This window comes from Bombus flavifrons, chromosome 16, assembly GCF_040668555.2.
Source record: "Bombus flavifrons isolate JBK064 chromosome 16, iyBomFlav1_principal, whole genome shotgun sequence".
NCBI lineage: Eukaryota > Metazoa > Arthropoda > Insecta > Hymenoptera > Apidae > Bombus > Bombus flavifrons.
Window position 1 is genome coordinate 954,234 of NC_138457.1, and position 25,716 is coordinate 979,949.

General features: G+C 40.1%; 1 long non-coding RNA gene across 1 annotated transcript in view; it reads right to left on the reverse strand.

Moving 5' to 3' along the window:
• Window positions 1-773: 773 nt before the first annotated feature.
• The window catches only part of LOC138188108 (uncharacterized), a 90,046-nt gene continuing 65,103 nt past the window's right edge, over window positions 774-25,716 (reverse strand). Inside the window, exon 3 of the long non-coding RNA XR_011175359.1 lies at window positions 774-1,390. This is a non-coding gene — a long non-coding RNA (uncharacterized LOC138188108). The remainder of the gene's footprint in view (window positions 1,391-25,716) is intronic.

Consider the following 25,716-nt stretch of genomic DNA (forward strand, 5'->3'; position numbering starts at 1 on the left):
ATTGAAGGAAATATTTATGGAAAAAACCCTAACCATCACCATTTGCACTGGGGAAGTAATTACCCCGCCTGTGGAAGCACGGAACAACATAATACGAGAAAAACATGAATCAAGTGTAGCAGGACACAAAGGAATAACAAAAACTTATCAAAGAATACGACAATATTACTATTGGGAAAACATGAAAAAGGAAATTCAAGATTACGTAAACACATGTAAGGAATGTCAATTGAAGAAACTCACAAGAATAAAAGCAAAACAACCGATGGTACTTACAGACACACCAGGTAAAGCGTTCGACAAGATTAGTATGGATATTGTAGGTCCATTGCCAAAAACTCAAAGGGGAAATGAATATATATTAACTATCCAAGATTTATTAACGAAATACTCTATCGGGATTCCAATAGGAGGAGTCTCTTCAGCCGAGGTAGCGGATGCATTCGTAAAGCAATTTATTTGTCGTTTCGGGTCGCCGAGAGCTATTCTCACTGATCAAGGAACAAACTTCACATCCTCGCTAATGAAGAAAGTAGCAAAGAGATTCCGCATCAAACAATATACCACGACGGCATATCATCCACAAAGTAACGGTTCAATCGAAAGATCCCACCACGTACTGATCGAATATCTCAAGCTATACATTGAAAATTCCAAAAACTGGGACGAATGGGTGGAATTAGCTATGTTTTCCTATAATACTTCTGTACACGAAGGAACGAAATTCTCTCCGCACGAATTAGTCTTTGGACATTTAGCTAGAGAGTCTACTGGTGAAGTAATAATCGAAGAGAACATGGAACCAACATACGCAGAATACCTCGGAGATCTGTTCGATAAAATTAACACGGTACAACGAATGGCAAGGGATAATTTGAGAAAATCTAAACTAAAATCAAAAGAATATTACGACCGACGAATCAACCCTCAAAATTTTAAAGTAGGGGATTCAATATATCTATTAAAAGAACCTAGTAAAGGAAAATTCTCCGATCAATATACTGGACCACATAAAGTGCTAGAAATCTTGCAAAACCAAAACGTCAAGATTGAAGTAAAAGGGATTCCGCGAATAGTGCACTTAAACAAGTTAAAACTAGCGCATAATCGAAATAACCAATAACTAAAGTGATTTCAGTGGGCAACATAGTAGTGTGTGCGTTGTAGTGCTGTTCTTCGAGTAATACAGATAGCGAAAACCTAAAAGGAAAAAGGAAAATTATTAAGTGTGCTTCGATTATTGTTTGAATATAAAATGTGTTAATTCAACAAATAATTAAAATAGTGAAAGTGAAATTTACCTTGTGAACAAGTAATCAACATGCAAGAAGGTTTACGTGCAAAATAGGTCATGGATCCCTGTTTGCAGAACACCATGTATGACAGCCAGCTGAAAGTAAATAAATGGATTAACTTCAATCGCCTTGGTGCAAGATACAACACTACTAAACGTCATAGCAAGACTGTGAAAGCGTGACACTGTTCGTCGAATAACACAGATAGCAGGTAACCTGAAGAAAAAAGGGAAAGATTACTACAAGTGCTCCAATTATTGTTTGAATATGAAACGTGATAGTTCAACGAATATTTAAAACAGTGAAGGTGCAACTTACCTCATAAACAATCAAACACCATACAAGGAAGTGTACAGGCATGAATTTCACAGATTAGTAAGAAGAAATAAAATAGCTGATAAGTATAGAAAGTGGTTAGGAAGATAATTAAGATAGATTAATTGGAAGCTAGTAATAGATATAACCGGAGTAAAAAGATAGTATATTGTATTAACTATTATATCTAACATGTAGAAGCATATTTTGTAATACACAATAGCGGTCGCTCACACAATATATCATACACATATTGAATTAATAAATTAAACAGTACCTTTATGATCACAGACATAGGATGATTGAAGGCAACCATAGTAAGTATACAAGGTATACCGAAGAATCTGATGATGTTGTGGGAATGATCCAGGTAAGCAACGCAGCATCAAAAATCTAAAAGAAAATTTTTTTTACAAACAATGTTAATCTAATAAATAAAACTTAATCACTAATAAAGGAACTAATTCATATCATACATAAAATAATAACAATAGCAAACATAAGCAATAATAAAATTAATAGGGAAATAAGAAAGGTTAATAAACACAGAAATAGGTTAGAAACTAATCAAGATAGACTAACTAAATATTAACAAGTCATGACTGAACTTAGTACCAAGGAATAAAGTTATGCTACATGAAAGCGACTGGTAACACAATACACAAAATACTAACTAAATTTAACGAGACTTATATAAACGCAAGTCACGTATAACCAAAACAATGACCATTGAAATTCGATAACAATATAACCCATGTTATTACATTAAAGTAACACGCGGTATTTACACACACAATACCATGAAACACAAAACAATATTACAAAACACTACTAAATAAAATCATAACCAGTTATTTCAATAATACATTACTGTTGACATTAAAACAACACCATACCAGAGATACACGCGAGCGACCATGTTGGAAAAAATCCGTCGCGCACACCCCACACACACACACCTCCTCACGAATAATAACCAATGCAATGTAATATAGGATCATGATAGCTATGTTAGGTACTAATAAAAAAAAAAAAGAGGAGAGTGAGAGAAGGGTAAAAAGAAAAAAAAAAGAAATAATAAATAATAACTAACATAATCATAACATATCACATATATATTATATTATATACAGGGATACAATATTCATATAAAGGAACAGGTCCGAACGAAATATATATAAAAAAAAAAGGAGAAAATATATTAATTGTTTTTGTATGTATGTACAGAACGAGTGGCGAACTCATCAATTCCGACATAGAAAACCCAGACGGACCCAAGCTCGCATTCGATCTGGAGGTGACGGAGGAGGTTGAATCCTGCCTCTGTGCTCGGTTGATACGCTCCGTTTACCATTTTTATAGCGGCTATCTTTGTCAAGATTGTTTCGACAACCTAGATCAAGACGAGCAGGACCTATGTGAAGAGCCGCCCACTCATTTCCTATGCGGAGTACCTGCAAGTATACAAATATTATACTGCAGCATGTGCGATATAAACCTAGCGAACCTACAACCCGCTATATCATGCCTCCAATGCATGATGGTCTACAATAATGTGACTCACCTTGAAAGAGAATTTTTAGTTCAAAGAATGATACTCCGCACCATCGAAATATAACGTACTTGTATACTTATACTATCCACCTGTAAACAAACAACATTAATAACTATACATATAATTTTCATTCATGTTTACCAATATATATACACGCATGTTTTAAAGTAGGTGATAATTGCAACACTCACTTCCATTGACAATGCAAGTGACTCATAAAATAAACTGGCATATTTATACACACATATATATATATATACGAAAACAAGCTACATTTGTGACATTTATACCTATTGATAATATATACTTATATATATTTATAACGATAAAATAAATCCCATTTATATTACTCACCAAAACGTATGCATATATGTATATAATTATAACTCAAGTAGCCTTCATAAAATTATTTTCACTGATAGCATATACATCAAACCTAAAATAAAACAAAGTTGTAATAAAAAAAAGGGAGAAAGAAAAAGGAGGAAAGGGAGAAGAGAAAATATATAAATATAATTTCCTTTTTTTTATACATATATATGTCGGAGAGGAAAGAACACCGGAGCCTCTGGAATGCTGGATAATCCCGCAACATTGTAACCTAGAGCCTACTATAGCTGTAATTAAACAATTGTAGTTATTCAACCTAATTGTAATTGTCCGAGATTTGTGATAGTGAGCTTGGGCTCGAGGCGACAGTCGGTCGCCAACGTGCCCGCGGTCAAGGGATGAACGTTTTGCCTAACAAAGGTATGAAGTAATTCTATAGCTCTCCTTAAAAGAAATATCTCTGGCGACACATGACAGTAAACATTCCAACGGTCTCTGTCCCGTGGCCACACGCAGTTCCTATTCTTCGAGAAAGATGATTGCCAGATGTCGATGTCTCTCCACAGTACGTGATCAGCTAGCCCGAGGGCCGTTATAAACACTAATATCTAGTTACCTAAAGTCCTTCGAACAGATAAACAGTCTTTGTCCCAACTACGGGAAGATAGGGGAGATCTATTTCTTTCAACGAACGGCGTCTCCCACTAGCAACTTTCCCTCGAGGGCGGCTAGCATCTTTTTCTAACCACCGATATGGAGATTGACCAATTAGCAGCAACGCCAATTTCCCTCACCTTCTAAACGAAGGCTATCCTCGACGAATCCAAGAATCTCGTGTCCTTAGACACACCCCATCATAGTTTTCCTCTGCAGCATAATCGCGAAGGAAAGTCATTCTCTGGTGAGGTCGTATTAGCGAGTTACGTAACGTCTGCACGCTCGGTGGATATTCCACGTTTTAACAAAGAGTCCGACTTAGATTTTGTGAGCATGTTCATCCACCATCCCGTCGACCGCGGATTCATTATTGAGCCTAGGATCATTGTCATTAGTTTCTCGAGTATCTAATTACCACGGTTCCTTGTCCAATCCTATAATAATCGTATCTGCACTAGTCAATGTCTTCTCTATTGCTTATCGACAATGCGTAAACCAAACGACGATTCGTTTCACGCCCCTAATCCTAATTACAATGTAAACCCGACATATATATATGTCGGAGTGGCGTTGCGGTTAGGATTGTGGGTGTTTGGTGAGTCTTCATTGAAATTAGCCATCGTTGCGATATAATAAAGACACAGTTTATTAGCACAGGCACGGATGATACAAGTTTAACAATCGACTATGGTGATTAGGCACCCGCGATACTAGTAACAATGGTCTCGGGTTCGATAACGAATCCGCGGTCAATGGGATGATGAACGAACGTGCTCGCGAGGTCTAAGTCTGAACAATAATAATTCGTAAAGACGTTACTCCTTTAGTCGATGAGATCGCGTGAAAGAATGCCTTTCCCGTCCCGATGATGCCACAGAGGAAAACTATGATGGGGTGTGTCTAAGGACACGAGATCATCTGATTCGTCGAGGATAGCCTTCGTTCAGAAGGTGAGGGAAATTGGCGTTGCTGCTAATTGGTCAATCTCCATATCGGTGGTTAGAAAAGATGCCAGCCGCCCTCGAAGGAAAGTTGCTAGTGGGAGACGCCGTTCGTTGAAAGAAATAGATCTCCCCTATCTTCCCGTAGTTGGGACAAAGACTGTTTATCTGTTTGAAGGACTTTAGGTAACTAGATCTTAGTGTTTATAACGGCCCTCGGGCTAGCTGATCACGTACTGTGGAGACACATCGACATCTGGCAATCATCTTACTCGAAGAATAGGGACTGCGTGTGGCCACGGGACAGAGACCGTTGGAATGTTTACTGTCGCGTGTCGCCAGAGATATTTCTTTTAAGGAGAGCTATAGAATTACTTCACACCTTTGTTAGGCAAAGCGTTCATCCCTTGACCGCGGGCACGTTGGCGACCGACTGTCGCCTCGAGCCCAAGCTCACTATCACAAATCTCGGACAATTACAATTAGGTTGAATAACTACAATTGTTTAATTACAGCAATAGTAGGCTCTAGGTTACAATGTTACGGGATTATCCAGCATTCCAGAGGCTCCGGTGTTCTTTTCTCTCCGACATATATATGCATATACATGTTTCTTCTATTGGTGTAGTTTCATACGAAGTGAAATGTTAATTATTTATTTTATATTAACTTCATTTAATAAGATAGAACACACACACGTACACGTATATATGTATATATTTCTAATAGTGTGATTTTCATTTAGATTCTTTAGTAATATAATGTTACGTGTTTGAGGTTATGTTTTGATTTCATATATACATATATATCTTGTATTGTGACAACATAGTATTAAAGTTTTATTTCTAGATTATCGTGTGTTTAATATGTTTTCCACATATTTGTGTTTGACAGTGGAATCTCTGTACCCAATTCTTGAAGTCGTTGCGGTGTCAATTATTTTGAACGTTTTAGCCTGTCGATAGGTTGTTACTTAGTTCCTAGTGTTGCGTCGTGTGTTCTATTTCTTTTATATTCATTTAGATTATTAGTAGTAGTTTGGTTTAGAGTGTAGATTATATATTTATATATTTATATATATAGACATGCATGTTACGTAATGTAGTTCTCATTTTATAATTATTTTACCCGAATGTTGGCTAGTTTTAGGTATGTATCTTAAATTAATAATTTTAATTTAATAATGTAGAGTGCGCACACATATATATATGTCGGGTTTACATTGCAATTAGGATTAGGGGCGTGAAACGAATCGTCGTTTGGTTTACGCATTGTCGATAAGCAATAGAGAAGACATTGACTAGTGCAGATACGATTATTATAGGATTGGACAAGGAACCGTGGTAATTAGATACTCGAGAAACTAATGACAATGATCCTAGGCTCAATAACGAATCCGCGGTCGACGGGATGGTGGATGAACATGCTCACAAAATCTAAGTCGGACTCTTTGTTAAAACGTGGAATATCCACCGAGCGTGCAGACGTTACGTAACTCGCTAATACGACCTCACCAGAGAATGACTTTCCTTCGCGATTATGCTGCAGAGGAAAACTATGATGGGGTGTGTCTAAGGACACGAGATTCTTGGATTCGTCGAGGATAGCCTTCGTTTAGAAGGTGAGGGAAATTGGCGTTGCTGCTAATTGGTCAATCTCCATATCGGTGGTTAGAAAAAGATGCTAGCCGCCCTCGAGGGAAAGTTGCTAGTGGGAGGCGCCGTTCGTTGAAAGAAATAGATCTCCCCTATCTTCCCGTAGTTGGGACAAAGACTGTTTATCTGTTCGAAGGACTTTAGGTAACTAGATATTAGTGTTTATAACGGCCCTCGGGCTAGCTGATCACGTACTGTGGAGAGACATCGACATCTGGCAATCATCTTTCTCGAAGAATAGGAACTGCGTGTGGCCACGGGACAGAGACCGTTGGAATGTTTACTGTCATGTGTCGCCAGAGATATTTCTTTTAAGGAGAGCTATAGAATTACTTCATACCTTTGTTAGGCAAAACGTTCATCCCTTGACCGCGGCTGCGTTCGGCGACTGGCTATCGCCTCGAGCCCAAGCTCATTATCACAAATCTTGAACAAATACAATCGGATCGAAAGACGACAATTGTTTAATTACGCCTATGATAGAATCTAGACTACGGTGTTAAGGGATTTTCCCGGGGTTCCAAAGGGAGGACTCCGATGTCCTTTCATCTCCGACATATATATTTCTGACGATGTAACCTCTATTTCTTTAATAATGCAATATTGTATGTTTTATGTATTCGTTAGACTATAAGTTCTTTGATTTTATATACTCATATATTTATAGTTTGGTAATGTTGGATTTGTATTATTAGTATAGTATTGGAAGTATTGTTTCTAATAGTTTCTGGGTTATTACATGTTTGGCATATATGTTTATATTTATATGTAACTCTCCAAGTTGTTGCTGCGTTGATTGAATAAAATATATTTATATACACATATATTCCTGGTGTTTCAATTATTTTCCTTTTGTAGTTATTCTTATTTCCTGGTTTACTCGTTTGGTTCGCGACTCGTTTAATTCATTAATTAATTTTTATTTACTGATTTAAATTCTTTCTTTTGTATTTTACATATTCCGTCTTCGTTGATTGATTGTAGTATATCTTCCTGTTGCTCCTTTCCTTTATTTTGCAAATTTGTCATATATAATCCTTCTTATTCTTGATTTATTTGATCGGTTCGTATCTAGTCCAGTTTATTAATTGATTTTATTTACTTTATTTTATACTGATAGTTATTGGTTAGGTTTTCGAATCGTGGTTTATCCTTTGCCAAGTTGTCAAATTCATAGGTTATTGGTAGGTTTATGTAATATTATATACATATATTTTATTTATTGGTTGATTTATTGAACCATAGGTTTTCAAATAGCGTGTCGGTTATTGGTAGACTTATTTAATGTTATGTGCATATATTTATTTATTGGTTGATTCTATTCTACATATTTTGTGTTTCGTATATATTCATCCCTATTTGTTAGTCTACTAGTCGCCCTTATTCGTTAATCTTTTATTTTGTTTTGTAGTAGCGTGTGTTCCTTGGTGTATTCAAATTTTACTCGCGCTGATTTGCGTATAGTAGTTTTGTATCTTCGTTACGGCACGTGCGGAGCGCGGGACGTGATACCCCCGCCCTTGGAGTTCAAATTTCCGGAAGAAATTTGACTGATGGTGTCTCTGAGTTCGCTCAAGGCGGACGTAGATGCTGTTGGTTGTTGGGTGACTGTTGGTGTTATTGATATTCCTTGAGGTTGTGTCACTGGATCGTCGACATTTCGTCCTCTTTTGAGGTATAATAGCAGGTGTGTGACTGACCCGCATATTGCTCCTAGTAGGGCGATTCCACATCCGTAAGTCTCGCTTAACTGGTATCCGTGTATAGTTATGTCTACTATTGTCTTGATTAGTTTAAATATTACAATTATTCCAAATATTGCTGCACTGATCGTTCCAAATTCCATGAAACCAGACCATAATTTCGATGCGGTATTCTTTGCTATTGTCGTTAGTGTGTTTTCGTCCATGACTCCCAAGATGTTTACCATTCCAGGGACGATTGATTTTCCTGTCGCCCCTCTGGCCAATGTGTTTAAGACTGCTGTTTTTTCTGCCGGGAACATGACGTGGTCTCGAAGTGTATCCAGGTCCTTTTGGGTGTATATCCCGCTTGTGGCCAATGATGATGGTGCTGAATATTGCCATGTTTGGCGTACGTCTGGGTGGAGTTCTTGTGGTGCGATTGTTGACCTTGAGCAGCTTGCTGCTGCTGTATTTGTTGTGGGTCAAACATAGCTGCTTGTTGCTGTCTCTGATCGCCGTAGCTCGAATTACTCTGCTCCGTCTGAGTAAAACTATTGGTTTGTTCAGTTTGAGTAAACATGGAACACTTCACTGGCTGTTCGATTGGTTGGCTCTGTTGTATTTGATCAGGACGGGTTGTGTTCAACCACACCACGTTGAAGCCATTTGATTCTAGGGCCATTGATGTGTTGCCTTTGACCATGTGATAGTCTACACGGGCGCCGCGGGTTACATGTCTGGGTGCCAAACGGATGATCTTCTAGTTGCCATGACTGCGGCGCGGAATGCCGCGCAGCTGGTCACTATTATTCCTGGTGATCGTGATACCTTAATAACTAATTTATATGTTTCGTCCTATACAACATCCGAGAAACAAATTCCTCGTGTCGGTAGGGCCGTGGTCGCGACGGAAAAATCAATGGCGATCGATTTAGTGCTTTGATACACCTTTTTAATACGTTAGATCCCGTTAAAATTAACACTGGGCACAACGCCGGTAAGATTTCGCCTGTTGTGGATGCCACGAAATCAGTTTTGAGTTACACGCTTGTCAATGAGCAGCGTTGACCCGCGCAGATCATATCGTCCAAGCGCGGTGGCGGTTGCGGCGACTGGTATACGAAGCGCGGGTTTCACGGTTGCATAAAATTAGCGGTACCTCAGCGTTAAAGCTCTCTTTGATTTTATTCCCGTCAGGTTGGGCCACGTCGCCGCGTACCGTGGCTCAGGATAGGCCGATGCGCGAACAAGCAGACCGAGCACCGTCAACAAACTCTACGGTAGCCATTACACGCGTTCGCTTGCTGTGCGTTACTTGGATTATTCGCATTCTGATTTCGGGCAGTTTGACCGTACTTTTCATGAATTGCACGATGACGCTTTAATGCGAAGCGATCGGAAAATCCGATCTCACATATATCACATCTATTAGGCTTTTCACCAGTGTGAACCTTCGCGTGATTTTTCAGATGTGTAGCTTGATTAAAGGCCGAACCGCATATATTACATCTATAAGGTTTTTCACCGGTATGAATTCTTCTGTGATTCCAAAGGGTCGAATGTCTGGCGAATGTTTTTTCACACACTTCACACTGATAAGGACGTTCACCAGAATGAATTCTCTCATGATTCTTTAAATGAGGACTTTGCGAAAACTGCATACCACAAACACTACATTTAAACGGTTTTTCACCAGTATGCACTCGTCCATGATTTTTTAGATAAGCAGCATTTGCAAAAGCTAAGCCACAAACTTCGCACTTGAAAGGTTTGTCTCCAGAATGAAGTCTCTTATGGGACCAAAGTGACGAATATCTGGAGAATGTTCCATCACATACGTTGCAAAGAAACAGCTTCTCTGCCTGATTTTGACTGTTCTGTTTACCGCCAATAAAAATTATTCCTGTGCCATTACATTTATGACACTTAGTAACACTGGTGACACCCCTTCGTTTCACTGGATGATGACCAGGTGATGATGGCAGGTTTGCATTTATATAAGTTTCGTTTAATTTGGTTAATTCGATGTGTGCGTTGTGTATTGTGTCACCAGTCACTTTTGTGTAGCATAACCTTATTTCCTTATACCAAGTTTAGTATAGCTCAATTCAATATAATATTTCCTAATTCCAATCACTGGCGTGCATTACATTCTGCACGTTAAATGGAGTAAAAAGAGCCCTTAAACGCCAAAATATCTCAAACAGGAAGGAAATGACAGTTAGTTTTGGTCAAAATCGACGAAATCATCGAGATTTGCGAGCTGTTCCGATTGTTTAGACGGTTAAACGGTTGTGCATTGCATTCTGCACGTTAAATGGAGTAAAAAGAGCGCTTATACGTCGATATATCTCAAACGGGAAGGAAATGACGGTTAGTTTTCGTCAAAATCGACGAAATCATCGAGATTTGCGTACTGTTCCGCTTGTTTCGAAGCTGAAACTGGTGTGTATTACATTCTGCACGTCAAATGGTGTAAAATGAGCGCTTAAACGTCGAAATATCTCAAACGGGAAGGAAATGACAGTTAGTTTTGGTCAAAATCGACGAAATCATCGAGATTTGCGAGCTGTTCCGCATGTTTAGACGTTGAAAATGGAGTGCATTACATTCTGCACGTTAAATGGAGTAAAAAGAGCGCTTAAACGTCGAAATATCTCAAACGGGAAGGAAATGACGGTTAGTTTTCGTCAAAATCGACGAAATCATCGAGATTTGCGAGCTGTTCCGCTTGTTTAGACGTTGACACTGGCGTGTATTATATTCTGTACGTTAAATGGAGTTAAAAGAGCCCTTAAACGCCGAGATATCTCAAACGGGAAGGAAATGACAGTTAGTTTTGGTCAAAATCGACGAAATCATCGAGATTTGCGAGCTGTTCCGATTGTTTAGACGTTGACACTGGCGTGTATTACATTCTGCACGTTAAATGGAGTAAAAAGAGCGCTTAAACGTCGAAATATCTCAAACGGGAAGGAAATGACGGTTAGTTTTCGTCAAAATCGACGAAATCATCGAGATTTGCGTGCTGTTCCGCTTCTTTCGAAGCTGAAACTGGTGTGTATTACATTCTGCACGTTAAATGGTGTAAAAAGAGCGCTTAATCGTCGAAATAACTCAAACGGGAAGGAAATGACAGTTAGTTTTGGTCAAAATCGACGAAACCATCGAGATTTGCGAGCTGTTCCGCATGTTTAGACGTTGAAAATGGAGTGCATTACATTCTGCACGTTAAATGGAGTAAAAAGAGCGCTTAAACGTCGAAATATCTCAAACGGGAAGGAAATGACAGTTAGTTTTGGTCAAAATCGACGAAATCATCGAGATTTGCGAGCTGTTCCGCATGTTTAGACGTTGAAAATGGAGTGCATTACATTCTGCACGTTAAATGGAGTAAAAGGAGCGCTTATACGTCGAAATATCTCAAACGGGAAGGAAATGACGGTTAGTTTTCCTCAAAATCGACGAAATCATCGAGATTTGCGAGCTGTTCCGCTTGTTTAGACGTTGACACTGGCGTGTATTATATTCTGTACGTTAAATGGAGTTAAAAGAGCCCTTAAACGCCGAGATATCTCAAACGGGAAGGAAATGACAGTTAGTTTTGGTCAAAATCGACGAAATCATCGAGATTTGCGAGCTGTTCCGATTGTTTAGACGTTGACACTGGCGTGTATTACATTCTGCACGTTAAATGGAGTAAAAAGAGCGCTTAAACGTCGAAATATCTCAAACGGGAAGGAAATGACGGTTAGTTTTCGTCAAAATCGACGAAATCATCGAGATTTGCGTGCTGTTCCGCTTGTTTCGAAGCTGAAACTGGTGTGTATTACATTCTGCACGTTAAATGGTGTAAAAAGAGCGCTTAATCGTCGAAATAACTGAAACGGGAAGGAAATGACAGTTAGTTTTGGTCAAAATCGACGAAATCATCGAGATTTGCGAGCTGTTCCGCATGTTTAGACGTTGAAAATGGAGTGCATTACATTCTGCACGTTAAATGGAGTAAAAAGAGCGCTTAAACGTCGAAATATCTCAAACGGGAAGGAAATGACGGTTAGTTTTCGTCAAAATCGACGAAATCATCGAGATTTGCGAGCTGTTCCGCTTGTTTAGACGTTGACACTGGCCTGTATTATATTCTGTACGTTAAATGGAGTTAAAAGAGCCCTTAAACGCCGAGATATCTCAAACGGGAAGGAAATGACAGTTAGTTTTGGTCAAAATCGACGAAATCATCGAGATTTGCGAGCTGTTCCGCATGTTTAGACGTTGAAAGTGGAGTGCATTACATTCTGCACGTTAAATGGAGTAAAAAGAGCTCTTAAACGTCGAAATATCTCAAACGGGAAGGAAATGACTGTTAGTTTTCGTCAAAATCGACGAAATCATCGAGATTTGCGAGCTGTTCCGCTTGTTTGGACGTTGAAACTGGCGTGTATTATATTCTGTACGTTAAATGGAGTTAAAAGAGAGCTTAAACGTCGAAATATCTCAAACGGGAAGGAAATGACGGTTAGTTTTCGTCAAAATCGACGAAATCATCGAGATTTGCGAGCTGTTCCGCTTGTTTAGACATTGACACTGGCGTGTATTATATTCTGCACGTTAAATGGAGTAAAAAGAGCGCTTAAACGTCGAAATATCTGAAACGGGAGGGATATAACGGTTAGTTTTGGTCAAAGTCGACGAAATCATCGAGATTTGCGAGCTGCTCCGCTTGTTTCGAAGCTGAAACTGACGTGTGTTACATTCTGCACGTCAAATGGAGTAAAAAGAGCGCTTAAACGTCGAAATATCTCAAACGGGAAAGAAATGACGGTTAGCTTTCGTCAAAATCGACGAAATCATCGAGATTTGCGAGCTGTTCCGCTTGTTTCGAAGCTGAAACTGGCGTGTTTTGCATTCTGCACGTTAAATGGAGTAAAAAGAGCGCTTACACGTCGAAATATTTCAAACGGGAAGGAAATGACGGTTAGTTTTCGTCAAAATCGACGAAATCATCGAGATTTGCGAGCTGTTCCGCTTGTTTCGAAGCTGAAACTGGCGTGCATTACATTCTGCACGTTAAATGGAGTAAAAAGAGCGCTTAAACGTCGAAATATCTCAAACGTGAAGGAAATGACGGTTAGTTTACGTCAAAATCGCCGAAATCATTGAGATTTGCGAGCTGTTCCGCTTGTTTCGAAGCTGAAACTGGCGTGTATTACATTCTGCACGTTAAATGGAGTGAAAAGAGCGCTTAAACGTCGAAATATCTCAAACGGGAAGGAAATGACGGTTAGTTTTCTTCAAAATGGACGAAATCATCGAGATTTGCGAGCTGTTCCGCTTGTTTCGAAGCTGAAACTGGCGTGTATTACATTCTGCACGTTAAATGGAGTGAAAAGAGCGCTTAAACGTCGAAATATCTCAAACGGGAAGGAAATGACGGTTAGTTTACGTCAAAATCGCCGAAATCATTGAGATTTGCGAGCTGTTCCGCTTGTTTCGAAGCTGAAACTGGCGTGTATTACATTCTGCACGTTAAATGGAGTGAAAAGAGCGCTTAAACGTCGAAATATCTCAAACGGGAATGAAATGACGGTTAGTTTTCGTCAAAATCGACGAAATCATCGAGATTTGCGAGCTGTTCCGCTTGCTTCGAAGCTGAAACTGGCGTGCATTACATTCTGCACGTTAAATGGAGTAAAAAGAGCGCTTAAACGTCGAAATATCTCAAACGGGAAGGAAATGACGGTTAGTTTACGTCAAAATCGCCGAAATCATTGAGATTTGCGAGCTGTTCCGCTTGTTTCGAAGCTGAAACTGGCGTGTATTACATTCTGCACGTTAAATGGAGTGAAAAGTGCGCTTAAACGTCGAAATATCTCAAACGGGAAGGAAATGACGGTTAGTTTTCGTCAAAATCGACGAAATCATCGAGATTTGCGAGCTGTTCCGCTTGTTTCGAAGCTGAAACTGGCGTGTATTACATTCTGCACGTTAAATGGAGTGAAGAGAGCTCTTAAACGTCGAAATATCTCAAACGGGAAGGATATGACGGTTAGTTTTCGTCAAAATCGACGAAATCATTGAGATTTGCGAACTGTTCCGCTTGTTTCGAAGCTGAAACTGGTGTGTATTACATTCTGCACGTTAAATGGAGTAAAAAGTGCGCTTAAACGTCGAAATATTTCAAACGGGAAAGAAATGACGGTTAGTTTTCGTCAAAATCGACGAAATCATCGAGATTTGCGAGCTGTTCCGCTTGTTTCGAAGCTGAAACTGGCGTGTATTACATTCTGCACGTTAAATGGAGTGAAGAGAGCTCTTAAACGTCGAAATATCTCAAACGGGAAGGATATGACGGTTAGTTTTCGTCAAAATCGACGAAATCATTGAGATTTGCGAACTGTTCCGCTTGTTTCGAAGCTGAAACTGGTGTGTATTACATTCTGCACGTTAAATGGAGTAAAAAGTGCGCTTAAACGTCGAAATATTTCAAACGGGAAAGTAATGACGGTTAGTTTTCGTCAAAATCGACGAAATCATCGAGATTTGCGAGCTGTTCCGCTTGTTTCGAAGCTGAAACTGGCGTGCATTACATTCTGCACGTTAAATGGAGTAAAAAGAGCGCTTAAACGTCGAAATATCTCAAACGGGAAGGAAATGACGGTTAGTTTACGTTAAAATCGCCGAAATCATTGAGATTTGCGAGCTGTTCTGCTTGTTTCGAAGCTGAAACTGGCGTGTATTACATTCTGCACGTTAAATGGAGTGAAAAGAGCGCTTAAACGTCGAAATATCTCAAACGGGAAGGAAATGACGGTTAGTTTTCTTCAAAATCGACGAAATCATCGAGATTTGCGAGCTGTTCCGCTTGTTTCGAAGCTGAAACTGGCGTGTATTACATTCTGCATGTTAAATGGAGTGAAAAGAGCGCTTAAACGTCGAAATATCTCAAACGGGAAGGAAATGACGGTTAGTTTACGTCAAAATCGCCGAAATCATTGAGATTTGCGAGCTGTTCCGCTTGTTTCGAAGCTGAAACTGGCGTGCATTACATTCTGCACGTTAAATGGAGTGAAAAGAGCGCTTAAACGTCGAAATATCTCAAACGGGAAGGAAATGACGGTTAGTTTTCGTCAAAATCGACGAAATCATCGAGATTTGCGAGCTGTTCCGCTTGTTTCGAAGCTGAAACTGGCGTGCATTACATTCTGCACGTTAAATGGAGTAAAAAGAGCGCTTAAACGTCGAAATATCTCAAACTGGAAGGAAATGACGGTTAGTTTACGTCAAAATCGCCGAAATCATTGAGATTTGCGAGCTGTTCCGCTTGTTTCGAAGCTGAAACTGGCGTGTATTACATTCTGCACGTTAAATGGAGTGAAAAGAGCGCTTAAACGTCGAAATATCTCAAACGGGAAGGAAATGACGGTTAGTTTTCGTCAAAATCGACGAAATCATTGAGATTTGCGAGCTGTTCCGCTTGTTTCGAAGCTGAAACTGGCGTGTATTACATTCTCCACGTTAAATGGAGTGAAAAGAGCGCTTAAACATCGAAATATCTCAAACGGGTAGGAAATGACGGTTAGTTTTCGTCAAATTCGACGAAATCATCGAGATTTGCGAACTGTTCCGCATGTTTCGAAGCTGAAACTGGCGTGTATTACATTCTCCACGTTAAATGGAGTGAAAAGAGCGCTTAAACGTCGAAATATTTCAAACGGGAAAGAAATGACGGTTAGTTTACGTCAAAATCGCCGAAATCATTGAGATTTGCGAGCTGTTCCGCTTGTTTCGAAGCTGAAACTGGCATGTATTACATTCTGCACGTTAAATGGAGTGAAAAGAGCGCTTGAACGTCGAAATATCTCAAACGGGAAGGAAATGACGGTTAGTTTTCGTCAAAATCGACGAAATCATCGAGATTTGCGAGCTGTTCCGCTTGTTTCGAAGCTGAAACTGGTGTGTATTACATTCTGCACGTTAAATGGTGTAAAAAGAGCGCTTAATCGTCGAAATAACTCAAACGGGAGGGATATGACGGTTAGTTTTCGTCAAAATCGACGAAATCATCGAGATTTGCGAGCTGTTCCGCTTGTTTAGACGTTGACACTGGCGTGTATTATATTCTGTACGTTAAATGGAGTTAAAAGAGCCCTTAAACGCCGAAATATCTCAAACGGGAAGGAAATGACAGTTAGTTTTGGTCAAAATCGACGAAATCATCGAGATTTGCGAGCTGTTCCGCATGTTTAGACGTTGAAAATGGAGTGCATTACATTCTGCACGTTAAATGGAGTAAAAAGAGCGCTTAAACGTCGAAATATCTCAAACGGGAAGGAAATGACTGTTAGTTTTCGTCAAAATCGACGAAATCATCGAGATTTGCGAGCTGTTCCGCTTGTTTCGAAGCTGAAACTGGCATGTATTACATTCTGCACGTTAAATGGAGTGAAAAGAGCGCTTGAACGTCGAAATATCTCAAACGGGAAGGAAATGACGGTTAGTTTTCGTCAAAATCGACGAAATCATCGAGATTTGCGAGCTGTTCCGCTTGTTTCGAAGCTGAAACTGGTGTGTATTACATTCTGCACGTTAAATGGTGTAAAAAGAGCGCTTAATCGTCGAAATAACTCAAACGGGAGGGATATGACGGTTAGTTTTCGTCAAAATCGACGAAATCATCGAGATTTGCGAGCTGTTCCGCTTGTTTAGACGTTGACACTGGCGTGTATTATATTCTGTACGTTAAATGGAGTTAAAAGAGCCCTTAAACGCCGAAATATCTCAAACGGGAAGGAAATGACAGTTAGTTTTAGTCAAAATCGACGAAATCATCGAGATTTGCGAGCTGTTCCGCATGTTTAGACGTTGAAAATGGAGTGCATTACATTCTGCACGTTAAATGGAGTAAAAAGAGCGCTTAAACGTCGAAATATCTCAAACGGGAAGGAAATGACTGTTAGTTTTCGTCAAAATCGACGAAATCATCGAGATTTGCGAGCTGTTCCGCTTGTTTGGACGTTGAAGCTGGCGTGTATTATATTCTGTACGTTAAATGGAGTTAAAAGAGAGCTTAAACGTCGAAATATCTCAAACGGGAAGGCAATGACGGTTAGTTTTCGCCAAAATCGACGAAATCATCGAGATTTGCGAGCTGTTCCGCTTGTTTAGACATTGACACTGGCGTGTATTGTATTCTGCACGTTAAATGGAGTAAAAAGAGCGCTTAAACGTCGAAATATCTCAAACGGGAGGGATATGACGGTTAGTTTTCGTCAAAATCGACGAAATCATCGAGATTTGCGAGCTGCTCCGCTTGTTTCGAAGCTGAAACTGGCGTGTTTTGCATTCTGCACGTTAAATGGAGTAAAAAGAGCGCTTAAACGTCGAAATATCTCAAACGGGAAGGAAATGACGGTTAGTTTTCGTCAAAATCGACAAAATCATCGAGATTTGCGAACTGTTCCGCTTGTTTCGAAGCTCAAACTGGTGTGTATTACATTCTGCACGTTAAATGGAGTAAAAAGAGCGCTTAAACGTCGAAATATCTCAAACGGGAACGAAATGACGGTTAGTTTTGGTCAAAATCGACGAAATCGTCGAGATTTGCGAGCAGTTCCGCTTGTTTCGAAGCTGAAACTGGTGTGTATTACTTTCTGCACGTTAAATGGAGTGAAAAGAGCGCTTAAACGTCGAAATATCTCAAACGGGAAGGACATGACGGTTAGTTTTCGTCAAAATCGACGAAATCATCGAGATTTGCGAGCTGTTCCGCTTGTTTCGAAGCTGAAACTGGCGTGCATTACATTCTGCACGTTAAATGGAGTAAAAAGAGCGCTTAAACGTCGAAATATCTCAAACGGGAAAGAAATGACGGTTAGTTTTCTTCAAAATCGACGAAATCATCGAGATTTGCGAGCTGTTCCGCTTGTTTCGAAGCTGAAACTGGCGTGCATTACATTCTGCACGTTAAATGGAGTAAAAAGAGCGCTTAAACGTCGAAATATCTCAAACGGGAAGGAAATGACGGTTAGTTTTCGTCAAAATCGACGAAATCATCGAGATTTGCGAGCTGTTCCGCTTGTTTCGAAGCTGAAACTGGCGTGCATTACATTCTGCACGTTAAATGGAGTAAAAAGAGCGCTTAAACGTCGAAATATCTCAAACGGGAAGGAAATGACGGTTAGTTTACGTCAAAATCGCCGAAATCATTGAGATTTGCGAGCTGTTCCGCTTGTTTCGAAGCTGAAACTGGCGTGTATTACATTCTGCACGTTAAATGGAGTGAAAAGAGCGCTTAAACGTCGAAATATCTCAAACGGGAAGGAAATGACGGTTAGTTTTCGTCAAAATCGACGAAATCATCGAGATTTGCGAGCTGTTCCGCTTGTTTCGAAGCTGAAACTGGCGTGTATTTCTTTCTGCACGTTAAATGGAGTGAAAAGAGCGCTTAAACGTCGAAATATCTCAAACGGGAAGGAAATGACGGTTAGTTTTCATAAAATCGACGAAATCATAGAGATTTGCGAGCTGTTCCGCTTGTTGCGAAGCTGAAACCGGCGTGTATTACATTCTGCACGTTAAATGGAGTAAAAAGTGCGCTTAAACGTCGAAATATTTCAAACGGGAAAGAAATGACGGTTAGTTTTCTTCAAAATCGACGAAATCATCGAGATTTGCGAGCTGTTCCGCTTGTTTCGAAGCTGAAACTGGCATGCATTACATTCTGCACGTTAAATGGAGTAAAAAGAGCGCTTAAACGTCGAAATATCTCAAACGGGAAGGAAATGACGGTTAGTTTACGTCAAAATCGCCGAAATCATCGAGATTTGCGAACTGTTCCGCTTGTTTCGAAGCTGAAACTGGCGTGTATTACATTCTGCACGTTAAATGGAGTAAAAAGAGCGCTTAAACGTCGAAATATCTCAAACGGGAAGGAAATGACGGTTAGTTTTCGTCAAAAACGACGAAATCATCGAGATTTGCGAGCTGTTCCGCTTGTTTCGAAGCTGAAACTGGTGTGTATTACATTCTGCACGTTAAATGGAGTGAAAAGAGCGCTTAAACGTCGAAATATCTCAAACGGGAAGGAAATGACGGTTAGTTTTCGTCAAAAACGACGAAATCATCGAGATGTGCGAGCTGTTCCGCTTGTTTCGAAGCTGAAACTGATGTGTATTACATTCTGCACGTTAAATGGAGTGAAAAGAGCGCTTAAACGTAGAAATATCTCAAACGGGAAGGAAATGACGGTTAGTTTTCGTCAAAATCGACGAAATCATCGAGATTTGCGAGCTGTTCCGCTTGTTTCGAAGCTGAAACTGGCTTGCATTACATTCTGCACGTTAAATGGAGTAAAAAGAGCGCTTAAACGTCGAAATATCTCAAACGGGAAGGAAATGGCGGTTAGTTTACGTCAAAATCGCCGAAATCATTGAGATTTGCGAGCTGTTCCGCTTGTTTCGAAGCTGAAACTGGCGTGTATTACATTCTGCACGTTAAATGGAGTGAAAAGAGCGCTTAAACGTCGAAATATCTCAAACGGGAAGGAAATGACGGTTAGTTGTAGTCAAAATCGACGAAATCATCGAGATTTGCGAGCTGTTCCGCTTGTTTCGAAGCTGAAACTGGCGTGTATTACATTCTGCACGTTAAATGGAGTGAAAAGAGCGCTTAAACGTCGAATTATCTCAAACGGGAAGGAAATGTCGGTTAGTTTTCATAAAATCGACAAAATCATCGAGATTTGCGAGCCGTTCCGCTTGTTTCGAAGCTGAAACTGGCGTGTATTACATTCTGCACTTTAAATGGAGTAAAAAGGGCGCTTAAACGTCGAAATATCTCAAACGGGAAGGAAATGACTGTTAGTTTTCGTCAAATTCGACGAAATCATCGAGATTTGCGAGCTGTTCCGCTTGTTTCGAAGCTGAAACTGGTGTGTATTACATTCTGCACGTTAAATGGAGTGAAAAGAGCTCTTAAACGTAGAAATATCTCAAACGGGATGGAAATGACGGTTAGTTTTCGTCAAAATCACCGAAATCATTGACATTTGCGAGCTGTTCCGCTTGTTTCGAAGCTGAAACTGGCGTGTATTACATTCTGCACGATAAATGGAGTAAAAAGAGCGCTTAAACGTCGAAATATCTCAAACGGGAAGGAAATGACAGTTAGTTTTCATCAAAAACGACGAAATCATCGAGATTTGCGAGCTGTCCGCTTGTTTCGAAGCTGAAACTGATGTGTATTACATTCTGCACGTTAAATGGAGTGAAAAGAGCGCTTAAACGTAGAAATATCTCAAACGGGAAGGAAATGACGGTTAGTTTTCGTCAAAATCGACGAAATCATCGAGATTTGCGAGCTGTTCCGCTTGTTTCGAAGCTGAAACTGGCTTGCATTACATTCTGCACGTTAAATGGAGTAAAAAGAGCGCTTAAACGTCGAAATATCTCAAACGGGAAGGAAATGGCGGTTAGTTTACGTCAAAATCGCCGAAATCATTGAGATTTGCGAGCTGTTCCGCTTGTTTCGAAGCTGAAACTGGCGTGTATTACATTCTGCACGTTAAATGGAGTGAAAAGAGCGCTTAAACGTCGAAATATCTCAAACGGGAAGGAAATGACGGTTAGTTGTAGTCAAAATCGACGAAATCATCGAGATTTGCGAGCTGTTCCGCTTGTTTCGAAGCTGAAACTGGCGTGTATTACATTCTGCACGTTAAATGGAGTGAAAAGAGCGCTTAAACGTCGAATTATCTCAAACGGGAAGGAAATGTCGGTTAGTTTTCATAAAATCGACAAAATCATCGAGATTTGCGAGCCGTTCCGCTTGTTTCGAAGCTGAAACTGGCGTGTATTACATTCTGCACTTTAAATGGAGTAAAAAGGGCGCTTAAACGTCGAAATATCTCAAACGGGAAGGAAATGACTGTTAGTTTTCGTCAAATTCGACGAAATCATCGAGATTTGCGAGCTGTTCCGCTTGTTTCGAAGCTGAAACTGGTGTGTATTACATTCTGCACGTTAAATGGAGTGAAAAGAGCTCTTAAACGTAGAAATATCTCAAACGGGATGGAAATGACGGTTAGTTTTCGTCAAAATCACCGAAATCATTGACATTTGCGAGCTGTTCCGCTTGTTTCGAAGCTGAAACTGGCGTGTATTACATTCTGCACGATAAATGGAGTAAAAAGAGCGCTTAAACGTCGAAATATCTCAAACGGGAAGGAAATGACAGTTAGTTTTCATCAAAAACGACGAAATCATCGAGATTTGCGAGCTGTCCGCTTGTTTCGAAGCTGAAACTGATGTGTATTACATTCTGCACGTTAAATGGAGTGAAAAGAGCGCTTAAACGTCGAAATATCTCAAACGGGAAGGAAATGACGGTTAGTTTTCATAAAATCGACAAAATCATCGAGATTTGCGAGCCGTTCCGCTTGTTTCGAAGCTGAAACTGGCGTGTATTACATTCTGCACGATAAATGGAGTAAAAAGAGCGCTTAAACGTCGAAATATCTCAAACGGGAAGGAAATGACAGTTAGTTTTCATCAAAAACGACGAAATCATCGAGATTTGCGAGCTGTTCCGCTTGTTTCGAAGTTGAAACTGATGTGTATTACATTCTGCACGTTAAATGGAGTGAAAAGAGCGCTTAAACGTAGAATTATCTCAAACGGGAAGGAAATGACGGTTAGTTTTCGTCAAAATCGACGAAATCATCGAGATTTGAGAGCTGTTCCGCTTGTTTCGAAGCTGAAACTGGCGTGTATTACATTCTGCACGTTAAATGGAGTGAAAAGAGCGCTTAAACGTCGAAATATCTCAAACGGGAAGGAAATGACGGTTAGTTTTGGTCAAAATCGACGAAATCGTCGAGATTTGCGAGCAGTTCCGCTTGTTTCGAAGCTGAAACTGGTGTGTATTACTTTCTGCACGTTAAATGGAGTGAAAAGAGCGCTTAAACGTCGAAATATCTCAAACGGGAAGGACATGACGGTTAGTTTTCATAAAATCGACGAAATCATCGAGATTTGCGAGCTGTTCCGCTTGTTGCGAAGCTGAAACCGGCGTGTATTACATTCTGCACGTTAAATGGAGTAAAAAGTGCGCTTAAACGTCGAAATATTTCAAACGGGAAAGAAATGACGGTTAGTTTTCTTCAAAATCGACGAAATCATCGAGATTTGCGAGCTGTTCCGCTTGTTTCGAAGCTGAAACTGGCGTGCATTACATTCTGCACGTTAAATGGAGTAAAAAGAGCGCTTAAACGTCGAAATATCTCAAACGGGAAGGAAATGACGGTTAGTTTTCGTCAAAATCGACGAAATCATCGAGATTTGCGAGCTGTTCCGCTTGTTTCGAAGCTGAAACTGGCGTGCATTACATTCTGCACGTTAAATGGAGTAAAAAGAGCGCTTAAACGTCGAAATATCTCAAACGGGAAGGAAATGACGGTTAGTTTACGTCAAAATCGCCGAAATCATTGAGATTTGCGAGCTGTTCCGCTTGTTTCGAAGCTGAAACTGGCGTGTATTACATTCTGCACGTTAAATGGAGTGAAAAGAGCGCTTAAACGTCGAAATATCTCAAACGGGAAGGAAATGACGGTTAGTTTTCGTCAAAATCGACGAAATCATCGAGATTTGCGAGCTGTTCCGCTTGTTTCGAAGCTGAAACTGGCGTGTATTTCTTTCTGCACGTTAAATGGAGTGAAAAGAGCGCTTAAACGTCGAAATATATCAAACGATAAGGAAATGACGGTTAGTTTTCATAAAATCGACGAAATCATAGAGATTTGCGAGCTGTTCCGCTTGTTGCGAAGCTGAAACCGGCGTGTATTACATTCTGCACGTTAAATGGAGTAAAAAGTGCGCTTAAACGTCGAAATATTTCAAACGGGAAAGAAATGACGGTTAGTTTTCTTCAAAATCGACGAAATCATCGAGATTTGCGAGCTGTTCCGCTTGTTTCGAAGCTGAAACTGGCATGCATTACATTCTGCACGTTAAATGGAGTAAAAAGAGCGCTTAAACGTCGAAATATCTCAAACGGGAAGGAAATGACGGTTAGTTTACGTCAAAATCGCCGAAATCATCGAGATTTGCGAACTGTTCCGCTTGTTTCGAAGCTGAAACTGGCGTGTATTACATTCTGCACGTTAAATGGAGTAAAAAGAGCGCTTAAACGTCGAAATATCTCAAACGGGAAGGAAATGACGGTTAGTTTTCGTCAAAAACGACGAAATCATCGAGATTTGCGAGCTGTTCCGCTTGTTTCGAAGCTGAAACTGGTGTGTATTACATTCTGCACGTTAAATGGAGTGAAAAGAGCGCTTAAACGTCGAAATATCTCAAACGGGAAGGAAATGACGGTTAGTTTTCGTCAAAAACGACGAAATCATCGAGATGTGCGAGCTGTTCCGCTTGTTTCGAAGCTGAAACTGATGTGTATTACATTCTGCACGTTAAATGGAGTGAAAAGAGCGCTTAAACGTAGAAATATCTCAAACGGGAAGGAAATGACGGTTAGTTTTCGTCAAAATCGACGAAATCATCGAGATTTGCGAGCTGTTCCGCTTGTTTCGAAGCTGAAACTGGCTTGCATTACATTCTGCACGTTAAATGGAGTAAAAAGAGCGCTTAAACGTCGAAATATCTCAAACGGGAAGGAAATGGCGGTTAGTTTACGTCAAAATCGCCGAAATCATTGAGATTTGCGAGCTGTTCCGCTTGTTTCGAAGCTGAAACTGGCGTGTATTACATTCTGCACGTTAAATGGAGTGAAAAGAGCGCTTAAACGTCGAAATATCTCAAACGGGAAGGAAATGACGGTTAGTTGTCTTCAAAATCGACGAAATCATCGAGATTTGCGAGCTGTTCCGCTTGTTTCGAAGCTGAAACTGGCGTGTATTACATTCTGCACGTTAAATGGAGTGAAAAGAGCGCTTAAACGTCGAATTATCTCAAACGGGAAGGAAATGTCGGTTAGTTTTCATAAAATCGACAAAATCATCGAGATTTGCGAGCCGTTCCGCTTGTTTCGAAGCTGAAACTGGCGTGTATTACATTCTGCACTTTAAATGGAGTAAAAAGGGCGCTTAAACGTCGAAATATCTCAAACGGGAAGGAAATGACTGTTAGTTTTCGTCAAATTCGACGAAATCATCGAGATTTGCGAGCTGTTCCGCTTGTTTCGAAGATGAAACTGGTGTGTATTACATTCTGCACGTTAAATGGAGTGAAAAGAGCTCTTAAACGTAGAAATATCTCAAACGGGATGGAAATGACGGTTAGTTTTCGTCAAAATCGCCGAAATCATTGAGATTTGCGAGCTGTTCCGCTTGTTTCGAAGCTGAAACTGGCGTGTATTACATTCTGCACGATAAATGGAGTAAAAAGAGCGCTTAAACGTCGAAATATCTCAAACGGGAAGGAAATGACAGTTAGTTTTCATCAAAAACGACGAAATCATCGAGATTTGCGAGCTGTCCGCTTGTTTCGAAGCTGAAACTGATGTGTATTACATTCTGCACGTTAAATGGAGTGAAAAGAGCGCTTAAACGTAGAATTATCTCAAACGGGAAGGAAATGACGGTTAGTTTTCGTCAAAATCGACGAAATCATCGAGATTTGAGAGCTGTTCCGCTTGTTTCGAAGCTGAAACTGGCGTGTATTACATTCTGCACGTTAAATGGAGTGAAAAGAGCGCTTAAACGTCGAAATATCTCAAACGGGAAGGAAATGACGGTTAGTTTTCATAAAATCGACAAAATCATCGAGATTTACGAGCCGTTCCGCTTGTTTCGAAGCTGAAACTGGCGTGTATTACATTCTGCACTTTAAATGGAGTAAAAAGGGCGCTTAAACGTCGAAATATCTCAAACGGGAAGGAAATGACGGTTAGTTTTCGTCAAAATCGACGAAATCATCGAGATTTGCGAGCTGTTCCGCTTGTTTCGAAGCTGAAACTGGTGTGTATTACATTCTGCACGTTAAATGGAGTGAAAAGAGCGCTTAAACGTAGAAATATCTCAAACGGGAAGGAAATGACGGTTAGTTTTCGTCAAAATCGCCGAAATCATTGAGATTTGCGAGCTGTTCCGCTTGTTTCGAAGCTGAAACTGGCGTGTATTACATTCTGCACGTTAAATGGAGTGAAAAGAGCGCTTAAACGTAGAAATATCTCAAACGGGAAGGAAATGACGGTTAGTTTTCGTCAAAATCGCCGAAATCATCGAGATTTGCGAGCTGTTCCGCTTGTTTCGAAGCTGAAACTGGTGTGTAT